This window comes from Herpailurus yagouaroundi, unplaced genomic scaffold (assembly GCF_014898765.1).
Source record: "Herpailurus yagouaroundi ecotype Mexico unplaced genomic scaffold, PumYag 139, whole genome shotgun sequence".
NCBI lineage: Eukaryota > Metazoa > Chordata > Mammalia > Carnivora > Felidae > Herpailurus > Herpailurus yagouaroundi.
This window is the reverse complement of record NW_024412394.1, coordinates 3,681,939-3,705,003: the sequence shown is the minus strand read 5'-3', so window position 1 is coordinate 3,705,003 and position 23,065 is coordinate 3,681,939. Positions and strand designations below refer to the sequence as shown.

The following is a 23,065-nucleotide window of genomic DNA, read 5'->3' as shown; positions in this document are numbered from 1 at the left end:
CTGAGGGGGAGACAGAGGGAATCCAGGCCCAATAAGAAAGAAAGATCTCGTGTGGTGGCCTAAGACATGGACATAGCAGCTGGCGCCATGTCTCATCTACACCAGCCTTCCCTTGGTTTCTGACCAATGTGATCATTCAGTTAGGTGATGCCCTTGCTTGGAAACCTTCAGTGACTCTTCTCTGCTTTGAATCAAGTCCCAACTCTTTAGTCTGCCTTCCAAGCTCTGCCAAGAACCTGGGGAGTCCCTCCTGGACGAAAGGGCCAGCATGAGAATAGCCAGTAAAAGCCTCAGTAACTCAGACTTGATTAACAAACCTCCTTCCTTGTCGGGTTGGCCAGAGCGTCACCTGCCCTGCTTCCTACCCCTGCCCCCGTGTGGGGCAGGAGCAAGTGGCCGAAGGGGGTGAATTTTATCCATAAAATGTGTGGGAAGTATTTCCACAGGGGCTGGGCTAAACTTTACCTTTTTCGCCCTCTCTGAGACCCTAAGCCAATTACAGTGTAAACCAGATTGCTGGGGGAACGTTTAGCCTACTTAAGTGAACTAATTACTTTTGAGGCCTTTTGGCCGAGCTTCACAGAAAGCAGCAATGTGTTAGTGTAGTAGTGATTCATTCAGGAAAAGTCTGGACGGGCCTCTTCCTGAGGGCACTGCCCTGCTAGCGATTAATTACATTCAGTAATTGAGACTTGTCTCCATTTGGGTCAGGGTCCCTGACTGTCCACCTTGTATCGTTATCCCCTCACCCTCAGGTGGAGCAGAGGAAAGGTGGGAGGCCTTGGTGTCAGGTACCCCTGTGCTTTGTTCCTGGCTCCAGCCCTTTCTGGAGGCGGGATCTGGAGCAAGTTGCTTACCCTTTCTGTGCCTCAGTTTCTACATCTGTAATATGGGGATAACACCTACCTGGTAAGCCTGTGGTGAGAGCGGGTGAAACAAGATGGGGATGTAATGTGCCTGGTGGGCAGTCATTGCTCAGTAAATACCCTTGTATGGCATCATCCAGAGCGTTCAGGGCCACCCAGTCCCTCCCCCGTCGGTTAATATTTGCAGCGGTAAGCATTTATGTGTCCCAGGCAACCTATCAGGTGCAGCGGGGAAAGAGGGAGATAGTCAAAAAAATAGAGCCTCACCAAAAGCTGGAACTATGGAGTTTGCAGCCTGGAAGGGGAGATTCACATGTGTGAATAATCCCAACAGAGGAAACGGTGACAGAAAAAAGTATCAGTGGGAATAAAGTGGGAGTTCAGAGGAGAGAGAGAGTTACAGCCAGGACACCATGTTTAGCTACAGCACTTTTTTTTTTTTTTTAAAGATTTATTTATTTTTTGAGAGAGACAGCACAAATGGGGAAGGGGCAGAGAGAGAGAGATGGACAGAAGATCCGAAGTGGGCTCCGTGCTGATAGCACCGAGCCCGATGCAGGGCTCAAACTCATGAACTGCGAGATCATGACCTGGGCGGAAGTTGGATGCTCAGCTGACTGAGCCACCCAGGCGCCCCTAGTGAAAGCACTTTGATGGCTCATTGGACTTTCATTTATTTATTTATTTAAAAAAATTATTTAAACGTTTGTTTATTTTTGAGAGAGTGCGAGCGGGGGAGGGGCAGAGAGCGAGGGAGACACAGAATCGGAAGCGGACTCCAAGCGCTGAGCTGTCAGCACAGAGCCTGATGTGGGGCTCGAACCCACGAACCGCGAGATCATGACCTGAGCCGAAGTCGGACGCCCAACCAGCTGAGCCACCCAGATTCCCCTAGCTAAAGTATTTTGCTAGCTCATTGGACTCTTAAAAATCCAATGTGACTAAGCACAAGCCATCGGGCTAAGGGGTGCATGCTGTAGAGCAGAGGAGAACATGGGTCAGAAGGAACTTCCAGATCATCCGCTCCACCCCCTCATTCTATAGAGAGGGGCAGGCCTGGCCTCAGGTGGTGGAGGCAGGGCGCTAGGCCCCAGTGCGGTGGGAGCACCCACCTGGAGGAGCAGGGTTTCACTCAAGCTGGGGGACACGGCACAAGGGCCCAGCAGCAAAGATGGTGGTAGAAGGGAAGGCACAGCGGGAGGCCGGAATGAGCAGGTCAGTCCAGGTCCTGGGCAGCTGGAGGAGCTAATAAGGGGCTGTTTATAAAGGAGTCCTCGGGGTTTAGGGAAACCAGCGAGGGGTGACGAATCATGAGGCTGGCAACAGCAGAAAGCTGTTACTACTAAAGGCCTGAGGAGGTAAGGGGACGCAGAACCCCAGGGGGACTTCCTAGGAGGAGCGGGGGCCCCGGGCAACCTCACTCTCTTTCCACCCTCTGCTCTCCTGCCAGTGCCTCCCCGCCCCGGCCCCCGGTATCACCCCACTGGAAGACCTAGGGTAGGGGACTGTTGACGCAGTCCACACAGGTCTGCCTCCCGGGCACAGAGCAGGGTGGCCAAGAGAGTGGATCCAGAGGGGCAAAGGGAGACAGTCCAGAATGGACAGCGAGCAGATGAGCGAGGCTGGCAAAGTACAGGAAGAGGCGACTCAGGGAGCTCATGGCGGTCAGGCTGGGGACAGCTGGGGTCACGGGGTCAGAATGTCAGAGCAGGAGGGCCCCTAGAGATCAAGGAGGCCGCCCCGTGGACAATCAACGCCATACCCAGCCTTCAGGGGTGATGGCGGCAGAGTTCAGCCAGCTGGGTACCCCTAGGACACAGGCTTCAAGCTATTGCTGGAGAAGGGGGGACATACTCAGACATACTGAGGCCCTATTTCTTTGCCTAATTCTCTCTGTGACCCACAGAGGAAAGTATCAGGAATGGGAAGTTTAAAGAAACATCCAGATCTTTCTCTGGAGCTGCCCCCGGGATGGCAGACTGCTTTTGTTCATAAACAGGAACCGATTCCCACCTGTTGGTTCACTGCAAAACGTCTGTTAGTGGAACCTTGGCCGAGAGGTAATCATCCAGTGACCGGGAGGAGTCAAGCGCAGGCACAGCAGTCTCTCCAGGCAGGGTCCAGACCCCGGGTTCCCACAAGGCTGCGGAAGGAGGAAAGCTGTGCTCTCAGCCCCTGGCTGCCGGGTTGCAGCTGATCCTAACCGTTTGGGTCATTTTAATGCCTTCTGAGAAAGCTCCATCTTCCAGAACCTAAATCTGTCAATGCATTTTATGAAAATTGACTCCAGATGTAATTTTAGCTGAGGAAATTGAGCACTACTTGCATCAGAGTTTGCCAGGGCCTTCTGGCTGTCCCAGGGAAGGCAGGATGACCAGGTAGGAAGGGTCCCAGAAACATTCTCACCGGGAGCAGGGACGTCATAGGGAGCGCCTCTTAGTTCCCCATTTAAAACGTGTGTGAGCAGGTGATCCCTGCCCCTCACTTGCCAGGCAGCTGTCCTGGCCAAGGGCCCCTTGGAGAGGAGGAGATGGTATTATAGAATCTTAGGGTGTCCCGCTGATCGAACCACACCGCCTGTGGGGCATGAGCTCTGGCGGCCACACCCACACATCCCTGCCAGAGAGCTATTTTTGAGCAACCTCAGTTCCTGGAACATTTCACACTGGCTGGGAATGACAGTTCATCTCTAAATGTCAACAAGCATGTGTGGATACCTACTGTGTGCCAGGGTAGATTGCTGGGGACACAAAGGGGCACGAGACAACTCTGTCTACAACCAGAGAAGCTCATTTTCTTAATTTTTTTTTTTAACGTTTATTTATTTTTCAGACAGAGAGAGACAGAGCATGAACGGGGGAGGGTCAGAGAGAGAGGGAGACACAGAATCTGAAGCAGGCTCCAGGCTCTGAGCTGTCAGCACAGAGCCCGACGCGGGGCGAAGCAGGTTCCAGGCTCCGAGCGGTCAACACAGAGCCCGACGCGGGGCGAAGCAGGCTCCAGGCTCTGAGCGGTCAGCACAGAGCCCGACGTGGGGCTCGAACCCACAAACCGTGAGATCATGAACTGAGCTGAAGTCAGATGCTCAACTGAATGAGCCACCCAGGCGCCCCTCTTAATTTTTTTTTAATGTTTATTTCTGAGACAGAGAGACAGAGCATGAGTGGGGGAGGGGCAGAGAGAGAGAGGGAGACACAGAATCCGAAGCAGGCTCCAGGCTCCAAGCTGTCAGCACAGACCCCCGACGTGGGGCTTGAACTCACAAACCGTGAGATCATGACCTGAGCCGAAGTTGGTCGCTCAACAGACTGAGCCACCCAGGCGCCCCTAGAAGCTCATTTTTGATTCAGGAAGGTATAGCAATAATGACAGTAACAGCGATAAGAATGCTAACAGCAAACACATCTATAACAGTGCTGCACGGGGCACGGTTCTAAGTAGTTAGCAACTAAATCCTCACAACAACCCCATGCAGAAGGTATTATTACTATTATTATTATTGGCCCATTTCACAGAGGAGGAAACTGAAGCACAGAGGTTAAATGCGAAAGTAACTTCTAGAACATGACGTGGTAAAAACTATAATAGTTATATATAAAGGGCAAAATTCCACTCATCCCAAATTCGATCCTCCTTAGGTGCACACAATAAGTTGATTTTCTCTTGCACGTGCTCTTTCTCTCAATATTTGAGGACAGCTCAATATTTTGGGCAGATTTAGAATGTGACCATTTCTATCCGTACTTCCCCTTTCTATCACTGTCTCATGTCCCTTTTCCAGTCTGGCCACACTCCCTGGAACACGTGTCCATTCATCAGTGTTCTTCCCAGAGTGGGTGTCCTGCTGCACCCACTTAACTTATCTAGTCCAGAGCATCATGGGTGTGCTCCCTCCTCACTGGGGCTTGAACTAGACGGTCATGCTCCTGCCTCAGGTCCCTGATTCTGTGTCTGTTTCTGAGGGTCGTACATCTGTCGTGCCGTCTAGTATTTCACCGGCCTTTCTGGCCGGTGTTTCTGACTGATTTCATCTTGAGTGTGGGGCTTCTGTGTCTTTTTCACACGAACTGCTCTCCAGACAGGATTCCCCCGGTTCAGACTTCGCGATTGAATTTTTGAACCTCAGTGTGAGAGTTTACATTTATCTTCATTTATTCAGTAGATTTGTCATTTGATAGGTTCAGTCTGTTGTATGGCTGTGAAGATCATGTTGAATTACGATCGTGCATTCAGCATCTTGATTTGGTCAAGATCAAGGTCCTGGGTTGGCTGCCATGGCTGTCCACACGAACGATACGGGGTTGAACGGGATAGAGCGTTGTGGTCCTCCCCTGGAGACCTTTTCCCAGATTGACCTCGTTTCTCTAGTTGCTTTTTGAGGTAGGCTGTTCAGCCACCAAGGATCTGCATAATCTGGTTATAATCCATCCCGTGTTTCTAGATCTGTTTTCTAAGTGCTTCGTGAATAACAGTCCAGTGCCTGGTCAGACGAGGCTCTGAACTTGACGTCTGGAACCCTGCATTCCCATCTCCGCTCTGAGATTTCTGACTATGTGACCTGGGCGAGATCTTTATCTTCTTAGTCTCAGCTTACTCATCTGTCAAATGGGGCCAGGAGTCTTTCTTCGAAGGACCAGCTAACATCACACTTGTGCAGATGCCTTGAAATATCAACTGCAGGGTGCCATTGCCCAACTTGAGCGCCCAGGCACTCTGTCATAGTGGAAACAGCTATGTTTGGAGACCCTGTGGGCTAAGTCCCCTCCTCAGCCTAGAACCCCAGGACCCAGTTGGCTCCAAGGAGTGAGGGCTTCCAGGAAGAGAAGAGCTTATAGGGGAACATCTCAACCTTGAATGGGAAGGGTCCTTCATCAGGAGGGGCTCTTCCAGGAAAGGGCGGACCCAGGGGTGCCTTCATCATGGTGTCGAGCCCAGACAGCATTGCAGCATCCTACACTGGCAACTCTCTGCCCCGCTGATGCCTTTGTTCCCTTGGTGTTTGTCCGGGGGTGTCTCCTCTTAGTCTGCCCACAAAACCCCGATTCTCTAAGTGGTGGCCTGTCTGGCTCCTGCCCCCTTGCACAGCCCCATCATCTTCTCTGGCTCTGGCCTTGAAGGTCATCCCCTTGCTCACCCCTGACAGCCAGCACTTTTTCTCTCCCCTTTAGCTCCTTCTGAACAGAAAGGGGCTTTTTTTTCCTGGTTCCAATGGCTCTTAAAATCACAGTTCAGGAATTCACCTGTTTCCCAAGCCTCTGAAACAAAACATCAACCTTTTTTTTTTTTTTAACATAGTGTTTTTTTTAAGTTTATGTATTTATTTTGAGAGAGAGAGAGAGAGAGAGAGAGTGCCAGGGAGGGGCAGGGAGAGAGGAGGAGAGAGAGAGAGAGAAAGAGAGAGAGAGAGAGAGAGAGAATCCCAAGCAGTCTCTGCACTGTCAGCACAGAGCCCGATGCGGGGCTCGAACTCACGAACTGTGAGATCATGACCTGAGCCGAAATCAAGAGTCGGATGCCACCAACTGAGCCACCCGGGTGCCCCAAAGCATCATCAACTTCTTAGCCTGGAGTTAGAGCCTCTCCCACTCGGACTACCCTAAAAAATGGCTGTAAGAGAGGAACTGCCACCGAGGGAGCCCCTGCCGTGTGCTCTGCTGGCTCACCTCTAATGCTGCAACCACCCGTGAGGAGATCCTATCGGCCCACGTCCCTGATGGGAAACTGAGGCTGGAAAAGTCGAAGTGGCTCATGCAAGGCCACTCTGTTAATCGGTGCAGGGTTGGGATTCAAATGTGCTGTGAAGCCACCTAACCCCGGATATCTGTCCACAGCTGTCAGGCCTTTGGGGCAGGTGCCAGCAGCCTCCCACAGTCAGAGGTGGGTGCAGGCACAGCTCTGCTTCCACACAACCTCGACACCGGAGCCTACGCAACCATGAAAGCAGGACTCGGGCTGATTTCTGCCACATGCACCAGCATGCTAAGGGGAACCATATGGATTTGCAGTTTGAAAATCTGAAAAGAAAAAAAAAAAAAGTTGGCAATTTCATATAGTCTAATGGTTACGTGAGACTCTAATCTAATATTAGCATGCGGCCCCCTGTTCACCTGCTTGTCCTTATAAGCTCAGTGAGGTTCCAGGACCTGCTTTTGCCTGAAAGGTTCACTGGAGGTAGGCGGAGAGACGACGCCCCAGCACTGGTGAGGGTCGGGCAGCCTCCGCTGGCAGGAGAGCCCGGAGGGTGTCAGAAGCCCAGGCCCACCCCCAAGGCGTGAGGTCCCGGCTGTGTTCCTACAAGCGCTTATGAGCGCTTGTGCGGCACTGCAAACCATTCATGTGTCTCTCCACACCTTCCCGTTGGCTCTGAAAAATCACTGCCAACTTCCCTTTGTTAATAGGGTCCTCTGGTGCCTGGGAGATCCTGTATCTGAGGTGAGGCCTCCTAGTTAGGGCTTCTCAAATGTAACCTCCACTCCTGGGATGGATGAAACGCACTCAAAAAAAATAATTTCACGGGCACCTGGGTGGCTCAGTCAGTTAAGCATCTGGCTTTGGCTCAGGCCATGATCTCATGGTTCGTGAGTTCGAGCCCCGCATCGGGCTCTCTGCTGTCAGCACAGAGCCTGCTTGGGATCCTCTGTCCACCTGTCTCTGTCCCTCCTCTGCTCGCTTTCTCTCTCACTCTCTCTCAAAATAAATAAATTAATTCAAAAACTTAAAAAAAAAAATTTAGGGGCGCCTGGGTGGCTCAGCCAGTTAAGCGTCCAACTCTTGGTTTTGGCTCAGGTCATAATCTCGTGGTCGTGAGATCCAGCCCCACGTTGGGCTCTGGGCTGGGCGCAGAGCCTGTTTAATAAGTCTCTCTCCTTCTCCCTCTCCCCTCCCCTGCTTGGGGAGCACTCTCCCCCAAAAAATAATAATAATTTTAAATAACATACTATTGACAGGAGAACAAAAGCCAAGCTGTTTGACTCCAAGCTTTTCCCACCCTACCTCACAGCATGTTACCCGCCTTCTTCCATAGCTCCGTCCCTCCTCTTGCATCCAGACATTCAGAGCACCCTCCCCACCCACCCCCACCCCCACCCCCAGTCTGGCGAACTTCCCACCCTCCTGCTGTTCCTCCAAAGGAAATCCTCCAGCCACGCCCATGCATGCCTTTATGCAACTCTGGTCCACCTTTGGCTCTCTCTGAGCTCCCCAGGCACCCCTATCCCAGTAGCCAAGATTGCACCCCAACAACTCTGATTGTTTAAAGTACTCAAAGAATCAGCCAAGATGTATGGAAAATCTGCTATGTAACAGCAGGCCTCCTTTAAGAAGTGCCTGGCGTGTGCCCAGCATCACATCTTATACTTGTCCTTAATCCTTATAATGACTCTGCAGGCAGGTATAGATTATCTCCAGACTTCAAAGAGGTGACAGAACTTAGCCCAGGTGACGTGGCTAGGAAACCAGGGCGCTCTCCCTGCGGAACCACGGAGGAAGATGGTGTCATGGGCAGTTCTTGGGTTTGTGTCAGGACCTTGGTACTTAGAGCTGTGTGGCCTTGTACTAGACGCTTATTCTCTTTGGGCCTCAGTTTTCTTAACTGTGAGATGGACAATTTCCTCGTTGGATTAGCTAAGGATTAGAGAGAACATAAAATAAGCTGGAGGAGTCACATGGGCCCTTGGTCAAAGGTAGCTCTTGTTAGAGTATCACTGATGGGCTCTGGGTGTCAGGCAATGTACCAGGCAGTTTAGGTGCTTTATCTCAGGTAACCCATTCTATAGATAGCAGCGGGGAGGCCAAGAGAAGGGAGATAACTTGAGTAAGGGACTGTGATACCATCCAGGGCGCAAAGCAGTAGCTAGCTGTGAGGTTCCTGCCCTCAGAGACCGTTTACGGAGCTGGGGAGACCAGACAGACGTGGAAGGACTTAAAAGCCTTGTGTTCTTCATCTCAATGGGAGCATTGGAGCAGATCCTCTCAGAGGCCCCAAGTTCCAGACCACAACTAGGCCAGGATCCACCCAAGTAGTTTGGACGTGAGTTCTCAGTGGTTCACAGCAGGGAGAGATCCAGGAGGGCTGGGAAGGCTTCTAGGGGGAGGTGGCACCAGACCTGGGACTTGAAAGATAGTGGGAAGAAGAAAGAGCATTCCAGGAAGGGGGTTTGCCTTTAGCAAAGCCTGGTGGTGGGAATGTCCCGTGTGTTTGTGAACTAGCCTTGGTCTGGCTGTGGCCCAGGCTGTGTTAGAGAGAGGTGAGAGATGAGCTGAGGAAGGGAGGGCAGTGCCCCATTGGGAACCCTGTTGGGAATACAAGGTCTGATCGGTTTCCAAAGAGTCAGCAGTCAGTGAACAACCATTTATTGATTGAGCACCTACTATATGCCACACACTGGTCCAGGCACATGGTGGAGAAGAAGACAGGCAGAGTCCTTACTCTGGAGAGGCTTAGTGTAATCAGCAAAGAAACTGGACAATTTCAGGTATTGGTTGATAAGTGCCGTGAAAAAGATGAAACAGCATAATGAGAGAGTGACCAGGGAGGAGGGGACTGCTTTTGTTAGGGGGCCAAGGGAGTCCTTTCTGGTGACTTGAATCGAGTGCTAAGTGTTGCCATGCATAAGTCTGGGAGGGGGTGTTCTAGGTAGGGGGTACAGCAGGTGCAAAGGCCCTGAGGTAGGAACAAACTCACTGCACTCAAAGGACAAAAAGAAGGCCAGTCTAGTTTGAGTGCTGTGAACAATGAAGACAGTGGGCGGTATGGTTGCAGAGGTCTACAGGGGCAAGTCCTATAGGGCTTTATAGGCCATGTAGGAGTTCAGACACTGCTCTGAGTGTGAGGGGAAGCTCTTTGAGGGTTTTGAGCAGGATAGTGATGCAGCCCCATTTATGTTTCAGAAAGACCGCTCTGGCCACTGTGTGCAGAGCAGATTGTGGGGGAAAGGACAGAAACAGGAAGACAGTTTTCAGTCTTGTGGAGTACAGGGATGAGACGGGAGTGGGCAAGGGCAGTGGGGATCCAGTTTGTCCGATGGTCAAGAGTTTAAATGTGAAATGAAATGACCCTTTGCCACCATGCTGTGAGCCCAATTTGGGATGTCTGATGACCAGCGTAGGACCTGGTCCCAGTCACATGACATAGACCTTTATCAAAAGATTTAAAGTAATGAATGGTCATTATTACTGCTAAGCCCTAAAGCAGGAGACAAGCCTCTCCAGGAGCTGGACTCCAAGGCAAGCATGGGGTTGGCTTTCTGGACTCTCCCGTTTTTTGCTTTGTTTTTGTTTTGTTTTAATGTTTTTATTTATTTTTTAGTGCAAGCAAGGGAGGGGCAGAGAGAGAGGGAGACAGAGGATCCAAAGCAGGCTCTGCACTGACAGCAGAGAGCCCACTGTGGGGCTCGAACTCACGAACCACGAGATCATGACCTGAGCCAAAGTTGGACACTTCACTGAATGAGTCACCCAGGTGCCCCTGGACTCATTTTTGCAGAGAGGAGTCTGCCTCTGCAAAGAAAGGTCCCTCTTGAGCCTCAGGTCCCGTGGGCAACCTTTAATGCCCTTTGCTCTTGTCATGCAGCTGAATTTTCAGGGCCCTCACTTGCCATCAGCGGGAGCAGGCGGTCTGGGACGAAAGCCTGCCTTTGGGGACTAGATGGGTCATGGGCACTGCTCACTGTCTCAGGGTTAGGGCTTTAGAGCCTGCTTTGGCACAGCAAGGTACTGTCACAGTGTCCCTTAAAATCCTGATTCTGTCACTTCCCTGAAAGTCTCTGAGCTTTAGTTTTTTCCATCAGTAAATGGGATCCTGATGCCTGCTCGTTGGGCTGTGGTGTGGACGTAATGACTGAATCGCTCATCACAGTCCCTGGCTGTGCTCAATACTTGTAAATATTATTATGCAATACTGTCAGACAAAGCTGGGTGGAGGGTCTGCCCCCTGTCCTGCTGCTCCCTCAGTAGGAGGTCGAATGACATTCCTGTGGCCTGTGCGGTTTCTACATCAGCAGCACCCCGTTATCCCCCTTGGCCCTCAGCACACCCCAGATGAGGGGGCAGAGGCACAGAGGGGTCCCCGTTTCACCCAGTGACTCAGCCAGAGAGTGGTGGAGCTGAGGTGTGAGGTGGTCTTCTGAGTCCTCCCATCTGGCCAGGCCTCCGTCAGAGTGGGCTTTTCGAACTTCAGGATTTGATGTGAATTTGTGCCTGGCTCCTGCCTCCCCTTCCCCTGCTCAGCCAGAGACGTTTTGTTAGTTCCATGTAATACGGTAGACAGGAGCCCAAGATTTCACTGGAAGAGAGTTTGCTTTCTAACTCTGGGGGTTGCTAAACCCCGAGGTTCTAGTCGGGATCTTTTGGCGGCCGAGAAACCTATTTACTCTTCAGTGTCAGTGTCCCGGCGCATTTTACAGTTGTGGCGGAACTGTTGAGAGTGTGGGCTCCGAAGTCAGGGTGACTGGGTCCAAATCCGGGCCACCACCTTCCCAGCTGGGGCTCTTAGGCAAGTGCCTCGGTGCACAAGCCTGCTGTGAGGATGAAAGGAGCTAATTCATGTAAAGCGCCTGGCAAGAGAAAATGCTCAATAACGGCTCCTTAGAAGTCCTGAAGGGAGGAACCCCTGCTTCACCTGGAGGAAAGAACCATTGATGGTATCATTTTAGACACCCTGACGCCATTTGGCAGGAGCTATAGGGTGCTCTAGGGGACAGGTGCCTTTAGGGCGGGGCTTGCTCAGGGCCCTCCCCCAACAGGCTGCAGCCAGACCCAGGGCTTCCTGCCCAGGCAAGACCAGGGCGCAGGCTGGTGGAGAGTGTTTTGCCAGCAGCTTGGCAGCTAGGCCCATTGGTAAAAGGGCCATTCCCTCCAGGAACTGGGACTTTTTAACACATTATCTGGAACAGTGGCTAATTAGGAACTAAGCCTTTTGTCAGGAAGTCTTTCATTATGAGCTTGGCCAATGCTGGTGTCTGGGGCCAGAGAGGGAAACTTCTCGGTCCAGGCCTGGGCAACGGGGAAGGCCTTTGGAGCCTCGGGTCTCCTCACTCACCTCTGCCCTTCCACACCCAGAGGCCTTAACAGAACAGGAAGTGATCTGGAAGGCCATCAGGCCACAGAAGTTTCACTCTGTAGTTTAGGCAAGCTCCTTCCTCTCTTGGGGCCTGGTTTTCCTCAAGAGGGTGGCCACAGAATCCTGGACTCCTCCAGTGAGGGAACCTCAGAGAGCTTTCCAGACTGAAGATGATGTGGGCCTGGCATGGAACCAGGTCCTTTGTGCTCCTGCTGGAAACCCAGGCCCTCCTTCCTCGTGCCCAGACCTCAGGCCATTCTTTTCTCCAGCCCCGGGCACCCGCTCGGGCCCCATTCCCAGCACCGAGCACACCCCTTTTTCCGATTTCTGTTTGAGTCAGAGAGCTTTCTGGCCTCTAATTTTAATCCCGGTGAACATGATTCATGAGGGGCCGGGGCTGGGCTCTGCCACAGGGCTTTTAGAATCCCCAGTTAAGGAGCCATCAATTATATATGAAAATTATAGGGGAGCTCCGGCTGGGAAAGGGTGGGCAGCTTCGAGGTGGAGAGCCGTCTGTCAGCTCTGGCCTCCTTCTGTCCCGGCCAGCACAGCCACTGGGGGGCTTTGCAGCTGGGGGGAGGTCTCTGGAGCTCCATCCAGCTGTAATTTGTAAAAAGGCAAGGGCTGCTTAAATCCGGGGCTGTGAAGATTGTTCAGGCTTGCAGAACCACCCACTCATTACTGAGGCAGGGGACCGCGGTAAACACCATGGGACACAGTGGCTCCATCACTCCTGGGAGCCCTGGTCCTCCCTCTCCACCGCTGGGTGCCTCTGGGAGGTCCTTCTGGCCTCCTGGAGCCCCGTTCTCTCATCTGTAAAATGGGGGTGACAATCATAATGTCTCCATGGGGTCACTGGTGGGGGGGAAGTTAAATGAGATCACGGAAGTGATTTGAAGATGAGGAGTCACGATACAAAGCAAGAGGAGGAGGAGGATTTGATGGGAGGAAGACCTGAGAGAAACCTGAGAGAGGAGGCGTTGACAGGCTTCTGGGAGGACAGGGCACTGCTCCAGGCTGGAGCTGACCTGACCTGGGCTCTGGTCACAGCCTTTTGCCTCATTAGCCGTGTGACCTCTGTCAGAGCACACCGCCCGCTTCTCTGCCTGTCTTTTCTCATTGGTTGAGAGGATTTGGTTCCTTCCAGCTCTAAAATCTTCAGCTTCCAGGTCAACTTGTTTATCAACAAATGTTTATGGAAATCATAGGAGGGACCAGGAGTATGTGGGTGGGGGGTGGAGTGTAGTCTGTGGGAGTTGGAAGTGTGGGTAGGAAGTGAGAAGGAGGATAGGTTGGGGACACTCACCTGGGCCATGTGGCCTAGAGCCCCCCAACCCACAAGAAGAGTCAACAAGGTGGAAGAGAGAGCAAGCATTAAAGGAGTCGAGAGGTTCTGCTGAAGGTAGGAAAATAACAGGAGCAAAGGCTGGATAGGACACAGTCCAAGCCCCATTCACAGTATTAACCTCTTATTGGTTAGTGACTATATCAATTCCTTATTGATTTGGAGCACAGACTGCCGGGGTTCGAATCCTGTGTCTTCTACCCACCAGTTGTATGACCTTGGGCATCTGTAAGATGGAGATAATAGTAAGGGAGACAAAATGTGGAAAACACCTAGCGCCTGACTGACTTTAGGGCTACGTGAGGGTTTTTGTCAGTACTGAAGGTCAACTGTGCAGCAGACCTTCTAGGTAAGGCTTCATGCACATTCCCTTCTGTCCTTCCCTTGGAGAAGGAATGAGTTGCTGTCTTAGCAGTGGGGAAATGCACCCTCTGAGGGGCGATTCTAGGTAGTCTCCTGTAAATAATAAGAAGCAGAAGTCTGGCCAGTGGGGGTCCTAAACCCATGGCCTGGCTACCTCTGTACGCCACCGTGGCTCCATAGCCCTGGCCCCCAGTGCCCCCCAACCATGGGCATTTGCAGGGGTTTGCAGGTGGTTTGTGAGGGAGGAGGGGACCAGACTTTAGAAATCTAGAAGCAACAGAGAAAAGAGCCTCTTCCCAGGCTGCCTTGCTTTGTACCTCCTAGCTTGGTAGTCCGCGTGTCTGAGCAGGGTTAGCGAGGGTCAAGAACTCTCCTCCCCTCCCCACCCTCACTAAGCAGCCTCCTAGCCCGAGGGGTCCTTCTGCCTTGCCTTCCCAGCCAGCGGCAGGAGAGCGAATTTTCTTCTCCAGGCCTGGGTCTCGAAGCAAACCTTCCTCGTTCTACTGCCTTTTTTTTCCAGCAAAGGCCTTGGCGTTTAAGTTTGTGGGATGCCCCCGGGGAGGCCAGAGCCTAGAATTTAACAGAGTAGCTGCTGGGTAAGAGCAAAGGGGCAGCCCTGCATTTCTCCCTCAGCCTTGCCCGCGTGTGGAACATGTCTGGAGAGAAACTGCTCAGAGCCCGGGCCTCTCGGGCATGGAAGGTGAGGAGGCAGTGTTAGCAGTTAGGGCTGGCAACAGCTCAGAGAAGAGGCCGAGTTCGGAGACTCGGGAGGTACACACTTCCTGGGTGACTGGGCCAGGCTTTGGGATTTAGGAAGGACCGGAGTGTGGAATCACTAATTTACAGAGCTCATTTTATGTCCCAGGCTGCCTTTCTAAGGACATTACATAAACCAAATCGTGTAAGCCTCCGACAGCCCTACAATGTGCGGCTAAGTTGTCATTTTGCAGAAGAGTAAACCAAAACACAGTGGGGCAAAGGGATTTCTTCTAGGTCACACAGCCACTGAGGAGCAAAGCCAGATTTGGACCCAGGAAGCCTGGCTCCAGACTCTGTTCTATTTACTTCGCTTGGTTGCTGCCTCACTTCCTGCCATGTGTGGGAAACCCTAAGATCTGTCTTCAAAGGTAGAATCAGCGGTTCTTTTTTTTTTTTAATTTTTTTTTTTCAACGTTTATTTATTTTTGGGACAGAGAGAGACAGAGCATGAACGGGGGAGGGGCAGAGAGAGAGAGAGGGAGACACAGAATCGGAAACAGGCTCCATGCTCTGAGCCATCAGCCCAGAGCCCGACGCGGGGCTCGAACTCACGGACCGCGAGATCGTGACCTGGCTGAAGTCGGACACTTAACCGACTGCGCCACCCAGGCGCCCCAATGAATCAGCGGTTCTTAAAGCTTTCTGAAGACATGCTTTCCTTTTAGGAAACTAATGAAAACCACAGCTCCTCTACCCAGAAGACGCAGACATGTACAGACAGACATTTGCTTTCAATTTCAGGGTGTCACAAACCCACTTAGAGCTGACTAAAAGCCTCAAACTGTGTCTCTAATCTGGTAGGTGTTCTTCCCCACCTGGGCCTCATTCTGGCCACTGTGCGGATGGGGCCAGGATGGCCACTTTCTGCCAAGTGGAGGAGGCTGGGGGTGGCAGCCGTGATCCCCGAGAGTTCCCACGGGGGTCCTTAGGTGAGACCGCAGTGCCGAGACCCTGCATCCCAGCAGGCTGTCATCCCAGCTGCATGGGTGGGAGTCGCGTCCTTTGTTGGTGACATGAGTGTTAACACAGTGTTTCAGCAGAAGGAGTGGGGTGGGGACTTGGTTTATGTTCAGTTGAGTTGGAAATTGTATGTGTATGAAGGTGTTTGTGAGAGAGAAACTAGATCAGTCAGGGCAGCAGCAGGAGAGAGAGTTTACTCGGTTCGTTGAACTCAAGAGAGAGAGGTAATGGGTTTCTTTCAAAGGTATGGGTGAGGTTGAGGAAACCCATAAGGGTAGGGCAGCACCCAGGGCCCAGCCACAGCAGAGAGCTGTTCTCACCGCAGGCTTGAGGGGTAGTGAGAGGAGATTGAGAGGCAGAGCATGGTTGGGGGGGCAGGGGGGGTGAGGTGGGGAGCAGCCCCTCCCAGAACCGTGGTGCGGAGGCTGGGCCAGAGTGGGAAGAAATAACCCCATGTCTGTCTCCACCTATGTCCCATCTGCTAGGGCCTCCCATTGGCCAAACCCAACTGGAATCCACAGGGCAAGGGAACCAGGGCAATGGGCTTCAAAAGGGAAAGGATCCCCAGGAGTGTAGAGCAGGACAGAGAAGGAGCTGGGTGGGGTGGGGTGGGGTGGGGGCAGCAGAGAATAAGCCGCCAAATCAGTCCACGCCTAACTGCCAGCCCTATGCCCCCCTGGAGGTCAGGAGGCCCAGGTCTTGACAGAAGATCACCCCCTCCTGGCCTCATAGCTGGCTGTAGAACGAAAAGACCTTACTTGCCTGACCGGGGTTCCCAATCCCAGCCTTGCAGTGGCCCTTGCAGTTTGCTGGGACAGCTGCCCACCCGCCCCCGTAACTCTCAACTTCTGTGTGTAGCAGAGCCCCGGGGAGCCATTTAATTTAGTTCTCAAAGAAGGTTTAAGTCTGCCTTCCCTTTGAGGGTCTCACTGGAACTGATGATATGTAATTAATGCTGCTTAATTGATATTCTTGGGGCTTAGTCATAGAGGTTTTAGGAGCCCTCGGGAGCATCTTTTGTGGCATGTCAGGAGCTTTTCCCGCTGGGTTTTGTTGCCAGGGACAAGAACTGAGCTTTTCAGAGGGCGAATACCCTAATTTCCAGGTGTCTTACTTGTTTGTACTTTCTCTTTCTTTCTCCCTTACTGGGAGACTATTCCAGGCTTCGGGGCCCACGGAGGTCCCCCTCACCTTTCTTTCAGATCGCTCAGCCCCTTCCCCAGTTTCACACCGTGCCCTACCCAGTCCACACTTGCCCTTGTCTCATTGGGAACAGTTCTCCAAGACCCTCTGCATGAGAATCACTTGGTAAAACCAAGATTTCGAGGTTTGCCTTCAGCTTTGTTCATCAGAGAAATCCCATGTCCACTGGTGTTTGGGGGCCTGTGCCCCAGGTTGTGAGCAATGTGAGATACTGCCTGCCATCTGCAGAGCCTGGAGTGTGGACAGAGGAGTTCAGAATGGACCGTGGGAGGGGCAGGGAGGTGGAAGAGTGTTCAGGGCTGGGTTGGCTCTGATTATGGTTGGCGAGGGGTTAACCCATTCTCCCCTTCTCCCCCAAGCAGGATTTGCCATATGTCATTCAGACTGTATGCTTTGGGGCACCTGGGTGGCTTAGTCAGTTAAGCGTCCGACTTGGGTTCACGGTTCGTGGGTTCAAGCCCCATATCGGCCTCTGTGCTGACAGCTTGGAGCCTGGAGCCTGCTTTGGATTCTGTGTCTCCCTCTTTCTCTGCCCCTCCCCCACGCTTGCTCGCACTGTCTCTCTCTCTCTCTCTCTCTCTCTCTTTGTCTCTCTCTCTCAAAAATGAATAAACATTTTTAAAAAGTTAAAAAAAAAAAAAGACTATATGCTTTCATGTGGTTCCCACTGCTCGGTGCTAATACCTCATCTGTCCAAGTCCCTTGTGGCTTGGAAACAGTAATTCTGTGTGGAAGGAAATACAACCAAATTGAATTTTTTTAAAACATCAGTTAGGTTGTTTCCTAGCGTCATTAATAGGTGTGTAAATTGGGCCTGAGGGAGACCTGGTTGCTTCTTGGATGTTCAAAACCCAAGTTTTCCCTTTATTCCCCCCTTTGTTATTAGCCAAAGTAATGAAGGCTGTAAAACATCTTTAGTAAATCCCTGGGTTGTAGATTTCACAGTTGTTTGTGACTAGCGTATGTTAATTAGCGCTGTGTGCTGGAAATTCATCACTGCCCAGCCTGGCTCTCTTGCCCCCTCTCCTGTGCTAGGAAATCTCGGGGGTCCTTGGAGTCCTGCTCCAAGTGCTGTTTCCAGGGGAACTCCATTTTCTTCTCTGGCAGAGATCACTCTCTAGGGAATTCCCCTCGCGTGAAGCTTCAAGTGCCATTTTAAAAGCAGCGCTGTCATCTTCCCTAATGGGTGTCTTCCTTGCATCTCTGCGGAGAGTCGGGTGAGGAGAGAGACCGCACCCACGCTTGTGCCTTCTGGACTGGGGTTCGTCTAAAATTCAGCCAGAGGGATTTTTTTTTTTTTTTTTTTTTTTTTTACCTTGTTTGGGAGAGCAGTACATTGAGGACGTGGCAGAGCCCTTTCTGAAAGGAGGATTCTCTCACACCTGGGTGTGAGAGAAATTTTCCTTTTGTCTGAAGACTAGAGGTATTAACAATTAGAAAGAGCACAAGAGGAAAATGCAGCAGTTCTCTTGGAACGAGGATTATACATTGTAAGATCGTTATTGAGTTTTAGGGGATGCAGCAGGAGCCCAGTCTTACTCACCTCTGTGCCCTCGCCATTGCCTTGCACACAGTGGGGATTTTATAAATACTTGTGAAGTAAACCTCATCTTTATTTGGTTTTCATCGTACTTGAGGAGGCCTGTTAGATGTTAAATGAAGTAAAAATATAATGGGTTTTGGATTAGACATACCTGCGTTTAGGTCCCAGCTCTGCCTAGCTGTGTGACCTTGGGCAAGGTACTTAACCTCTCTGATTCTCTCACTTGGAAAATGGGTAGTAACTGACGGGGGTTTTTATGAGAACTGAATGAGATAACGATCCACTTGATCTATTGAGCATTCAGAAGGGGCTCAGTCAAGGTTAGTTTTCTTCCTTCCTCTATCAGTGGTTCTGAACTCCAACTGCACTTTAGAATCACCTAGGAAACTGAAAAAAAACACAGTTGTTCGGGCCCCACCCATTGAGATTAGGTTTCATAGGTCTGTGTGGGGGCTTTGAGCTTTTTAAAAAAGCTCCTGTTAAAGGATACATTTTTTTAAAAGGTAAAAGCATGACTCCCATGCAAATATAAAATGAACACATGGTAAAGATTTATTTAACTTGTTAATTAAATGAGGGAACCAGTAAGATGTTACAACTGGCTCAGATGACTCAAACAACACACATACTGTTGACCCTGAACAACACGAGTTTGAACTTTGCTGATCCACTTATATGCAAATTTTTTTCAATAAATACAGTATAGTACTATAAATGTATTTTCTTTTCCTTATGACTTTCTTTTTTTTTTGTTAAAAATTTTTTTAACGTTTATTTATTTTTGAGACAGAGAGAGACAGAACATGAACAGGGGAGGGTCAGAGACAGGGAGACACAGAATCTGAAACAGGCTCCAGGCTCTGAGCTGTCAGCACAGAGCGCGACGCGGAGCTCGAACTCACGGACCGCGAGATCATGACCTGAACGGAAGTCGGCGGCTTAACTGACTGAGCCACCCCAGGCGCCCCTCCTTATGACTTTCTTAATAACATTTTTTTCTCTAGCTTGCTTTATTGTAAGAATACAGTGTGTAATATATGTAACATAACAAAATATGTGTTAATCAACTCTTTTTTGTTACCAGTAAGGCTTCTGGTCAATAGTAGGCTATTAAGTTTTGGGGGAGTCAAAAGTTATGTGTGGATTTTTGACTGTGTGTGGAGGTCAGCTCCCCTAACTCCGTTGTTCAAGGGTCAGCTGTATCCAGGCAATCAGGAATGCTGAAATTAATTTATAAACAGATGCAAAATTGGTCAGTATCCACAGGATAATAATCAAATAATTATATTCCACTGAAAAAAAATTATTTACATTTCTACACATAAGAATCATTTGTAAAAAAAAAAAAAAACAAAAGCAGGGGGTATGGGTGGCTCAGTCAGTTAAGCATCCAACTATTTTTTTTCTTTTCAAATTTTTATTTAAGTTCTAGTTAGTTAACATACAGTGCAATATTGGTTTAAGGAGTAGCATTCAGTGATTTATCACTTACAACACCCAGCACTCATCACAAATGCCCTCCTTACTACCCATTACCCATATAAAATTTTTTTTAACGTTTTATTTATTTTTGAGACAGGGAGAGACAGCATGAACAGGGGAGGGTCAGAGAGAGGGAGACACAGAATCTGAAACAGGCTCCAGGCTCTGAGCTGTCAGCACAGAGCCCGACGCGGGGCTCGAGCTCACGGACCGCGAGATCGTGACCTGGCTGAAGTCGGCCGCTTAACCGACTGAGCCACCCAGGCGTCCCCCGCTCATTACCCATATAGCCCATCCCCCACTCACCTCCCTCCATCAATCCTTAGTTTGTTCTCTATCTTCGGGAGTCTCTCATGGTTTGTTTCCCTTTCTCTTTTTCCCCCCTCCCATATGTTCATCTGTTTTGTTTCTTAAATTCCACATAGTAGTGAAATCATATGGTATTTGTCTTTCTCTGACTAATTTCGCTTAGCATAATACCCACTAGCTCCATCCACGTGGCTGCAAATGGCAAGATTTCATCCTTTTTGATGAATAATATTCCGTCACACACACACATATATACATATATATGCTTTCCTTATCTATTGGTAGATAGATATTCCATCCTTTATCTATGATATATGTGTGTGTATATATATATATATATATATATATATATATACACGTATACACACACACACACACACACACACACACACACATACATACCATACCTTCTTTGTCTATTCATCAGTCAGTGGACATTTGGGCTCTATCCCTAGTTTGGCTATTGTTGATATTGCTGCTATAAACATTGGGGTGCATGTACCCCTTCAAATCTGTTTTTCTTTTTATATCCTTTGGATAAATACTTAGTGGTGAAGTTGCTGGATGGTAGGGTAGTTCTATTTTTAACTTTTTGAGGAACCTCCATACTGTTGTCTAGAGTGGCCACACCAGTTTGCATTCCTGCCAAAAATGCAAGACGGTTCCTCTTTCTCTGCATCCTCACCAACACCTGTTGTTTCTTGTGTTGTTAATATTAGTCATTCTGACTGATATGAGGTGGTATCTCATAGTGGTTTTAGTTTGTATTTCCCTGATAATGAGTGATGTCGAACATCTTTTCATGTGTCTGTTTGCCATCTGGATGTCTTGTTTTTGGAAAAGTGTCTATTCATGTCTTCTGCCTATTTCTTAACTGGATTATTTGTTTTTTGGGTGTTGACTTTGATAGATTCCTTATAGATTTTGGATACTAACCCTTTATCAGCTATGTCATTTGCAAATATCTTCTCCTATTCTGTAGGCTGCCTCTTAGTTTTGTTGATTATTTCCTTTACTGTGCAGAAGTTTTTTTTATCTTGATGAGGTCCCAGTAGTTCATTTTTGCTTCTGTTTCCTTTGCCCCCGGAGACGTGTCTAGGAAGAAGTTGCTCCAGCCGAGGTCAAGGAGGTCGTTACCTGTGTTCTTCTGTAGGATTTTGATGGTTTCCTGTCATTTAGGTCTTTCATCCATTTTGAATTTATTTTTGTGTCTGGTGTAAGAAAGTGGTCCGGTCTCATTCTTTGGCGTGTCGCTGTCCAGTTTTCCCAACACCATTTGTTGAAGAGACTCTCATTTTTCCATCAGATATTCTTTCTTGCTTTGTCAAAGATTAGTCGACCATAGAGTTGTGGGAAGTCGACCAACTCTTGATCTCAGCTCAGGTCTTGATCTCAGGGTCATGAGTTCATGGGCTTCACTCTGGGCTAGAAGCCTACTTGAAAAAGAAAAAAAAAGAACCCTTTGCACTCTGCTTCCTTCCTGCAGTTTACAGAGTTGTGAAATAGCTCAACAATAATGAAAGGTGCAGATCTCTATGAAGTCCGATACCTGGACTAGTATGTGAAGCAGGACACCCAGCAATCTGCTTTTTTGTAGATTTCACTATCCTTCACACCTCCATGGTGCTTCTGGTGTGCAGGCAGGGGACTGTCGTAGACGTTTGTATGTAGCTCTGTTAGCGCTGTTGTCACACTGTGTTGTAGTTGTCCCACCTGTGATAGAGAAGTCCTTAAGTGAAGGGTTCATGCTCCCTTAGTAGCTCAGCACCCAGCACACTGTCCAGCCTATGAAAACTGTCCGGCTTAAAAACCGTTGAGTCAGTAATTGACTTAGATGATACCCCCAAGAAGTAAGGAGACTGGAGCTTTGAAAAGCTCCGATCAAGTCCCACAATTAGCTTGTGATAAGGTTGGGACTGAAACCCGCTCATCCACTCCCTCCCTCAACCTTCCTTCCTTCAACAATTCCTGAGTACCTACTGTGTACCAGTCGCTGGGAGCAGTTATGAGTCTTTGCCCTCCCGAGGGACTTTATGTGTAGCACAATGTGGCTTAGAGAGCATGGGACGGAATGCCTAGCTTGTGACTTGACCTCAGCGATGACTAGTTGTGAAACCCTGGACAAATGGCTTAGCTTTTCTGTGCTTGTGTTTTCCCATCTATAAAGTGGGGAAGCCTACCATAAAAGGACTAAATAAGGTAAAACGGTGCAAAATATTTAACTCCGTTCCTGGGGCTATTAATCATCTGCGACTATGAGCCTGTGACTGTGTTAGACAATGTCAGGTCCTGGGCTGCAAAGATGAGGAGAGCTTGGATCCTCCGCTGTTCGAGAAGCTCAATCTAACAGGGTGGAAATGGCCTCAGTAGATCATTATCAGGGGACATGGTAAGTGCAGCAAGAGGGGTGTGAGGGGAATTATGGGAGCACAGGGGAGGGCTTGGGAGTTGGAGAACAGGACTTCCCGGAGCCGAGTCTTCAAGCATTAGGAATGTTCCCACTTAGTGGACCCCCTAGGAGGCTGCTGCGGAAGTTGAGGTAAGAAAATGGTAAGCCCAGACCAAGGCCACAACAGAGGAAACGAAGACAGAGGGATAGGAGAGAGACTTAGCAGGTGGACTTGACAGGGAATGAGGGCGAGAAGGTTCCAAATCTAGTGCTGTCAGCTGAACCCACACTGCCTTAGATGGGGGTTCTCTTTGCAGCTTTCTAACTTAATTCAGGGCAGAAGTGAGTGCTGGGGTAGATCCTACATAACTGGGCCTTGCCCACCTCACGGGACAGGGGCCTAGGTACTGGCATTATTCTGGATTGCAGAGCCCCATTAAGGAGGGCTGGTATTCAGGATTAATTTTTTATTTTGGCAATTACTACCCAATTTGAAAAAACATGTTCATGTATTCGGAAATATTAGCGACTGGGGCACCTGGGTAGCTCAGACGGTTAAGTGTCCGACTTCGGCTCAGGTCGTGATCTCACGGTTCGTGAGTTCGAGCCCTAAGTCAGGCTTTGTGCTGACAGCTCAGAGCCTGGAGCCTGCTTCAGATTCTGTGTCTCCCTCTCTCTCTGCTCATCCCCCACCCTCGCTCTGTCTCTCGCTCTCAAAAATAAACATTAAAAATTAAAAAAAAAAAAAAGAAATATTAGCAACTTATTTAAAATATCTATTGTGCAC

At 49.8% G+C, this 23,065-nt stretch overlaps 1 protein-coding gene across 3 annotated transcripts in view; it reads left to right on the top strand.

The window, feature by feature from the left end:
• The window catches only part of CPNE5 (copine 5), a 79,529-nt gene that overhangs the window by 1,152 nt on the left and 55,312 nt on the right, over nucleotides 1-23,065 (top strand). The gene's annotated exons all lie outside the window — the stretch shown is intronic.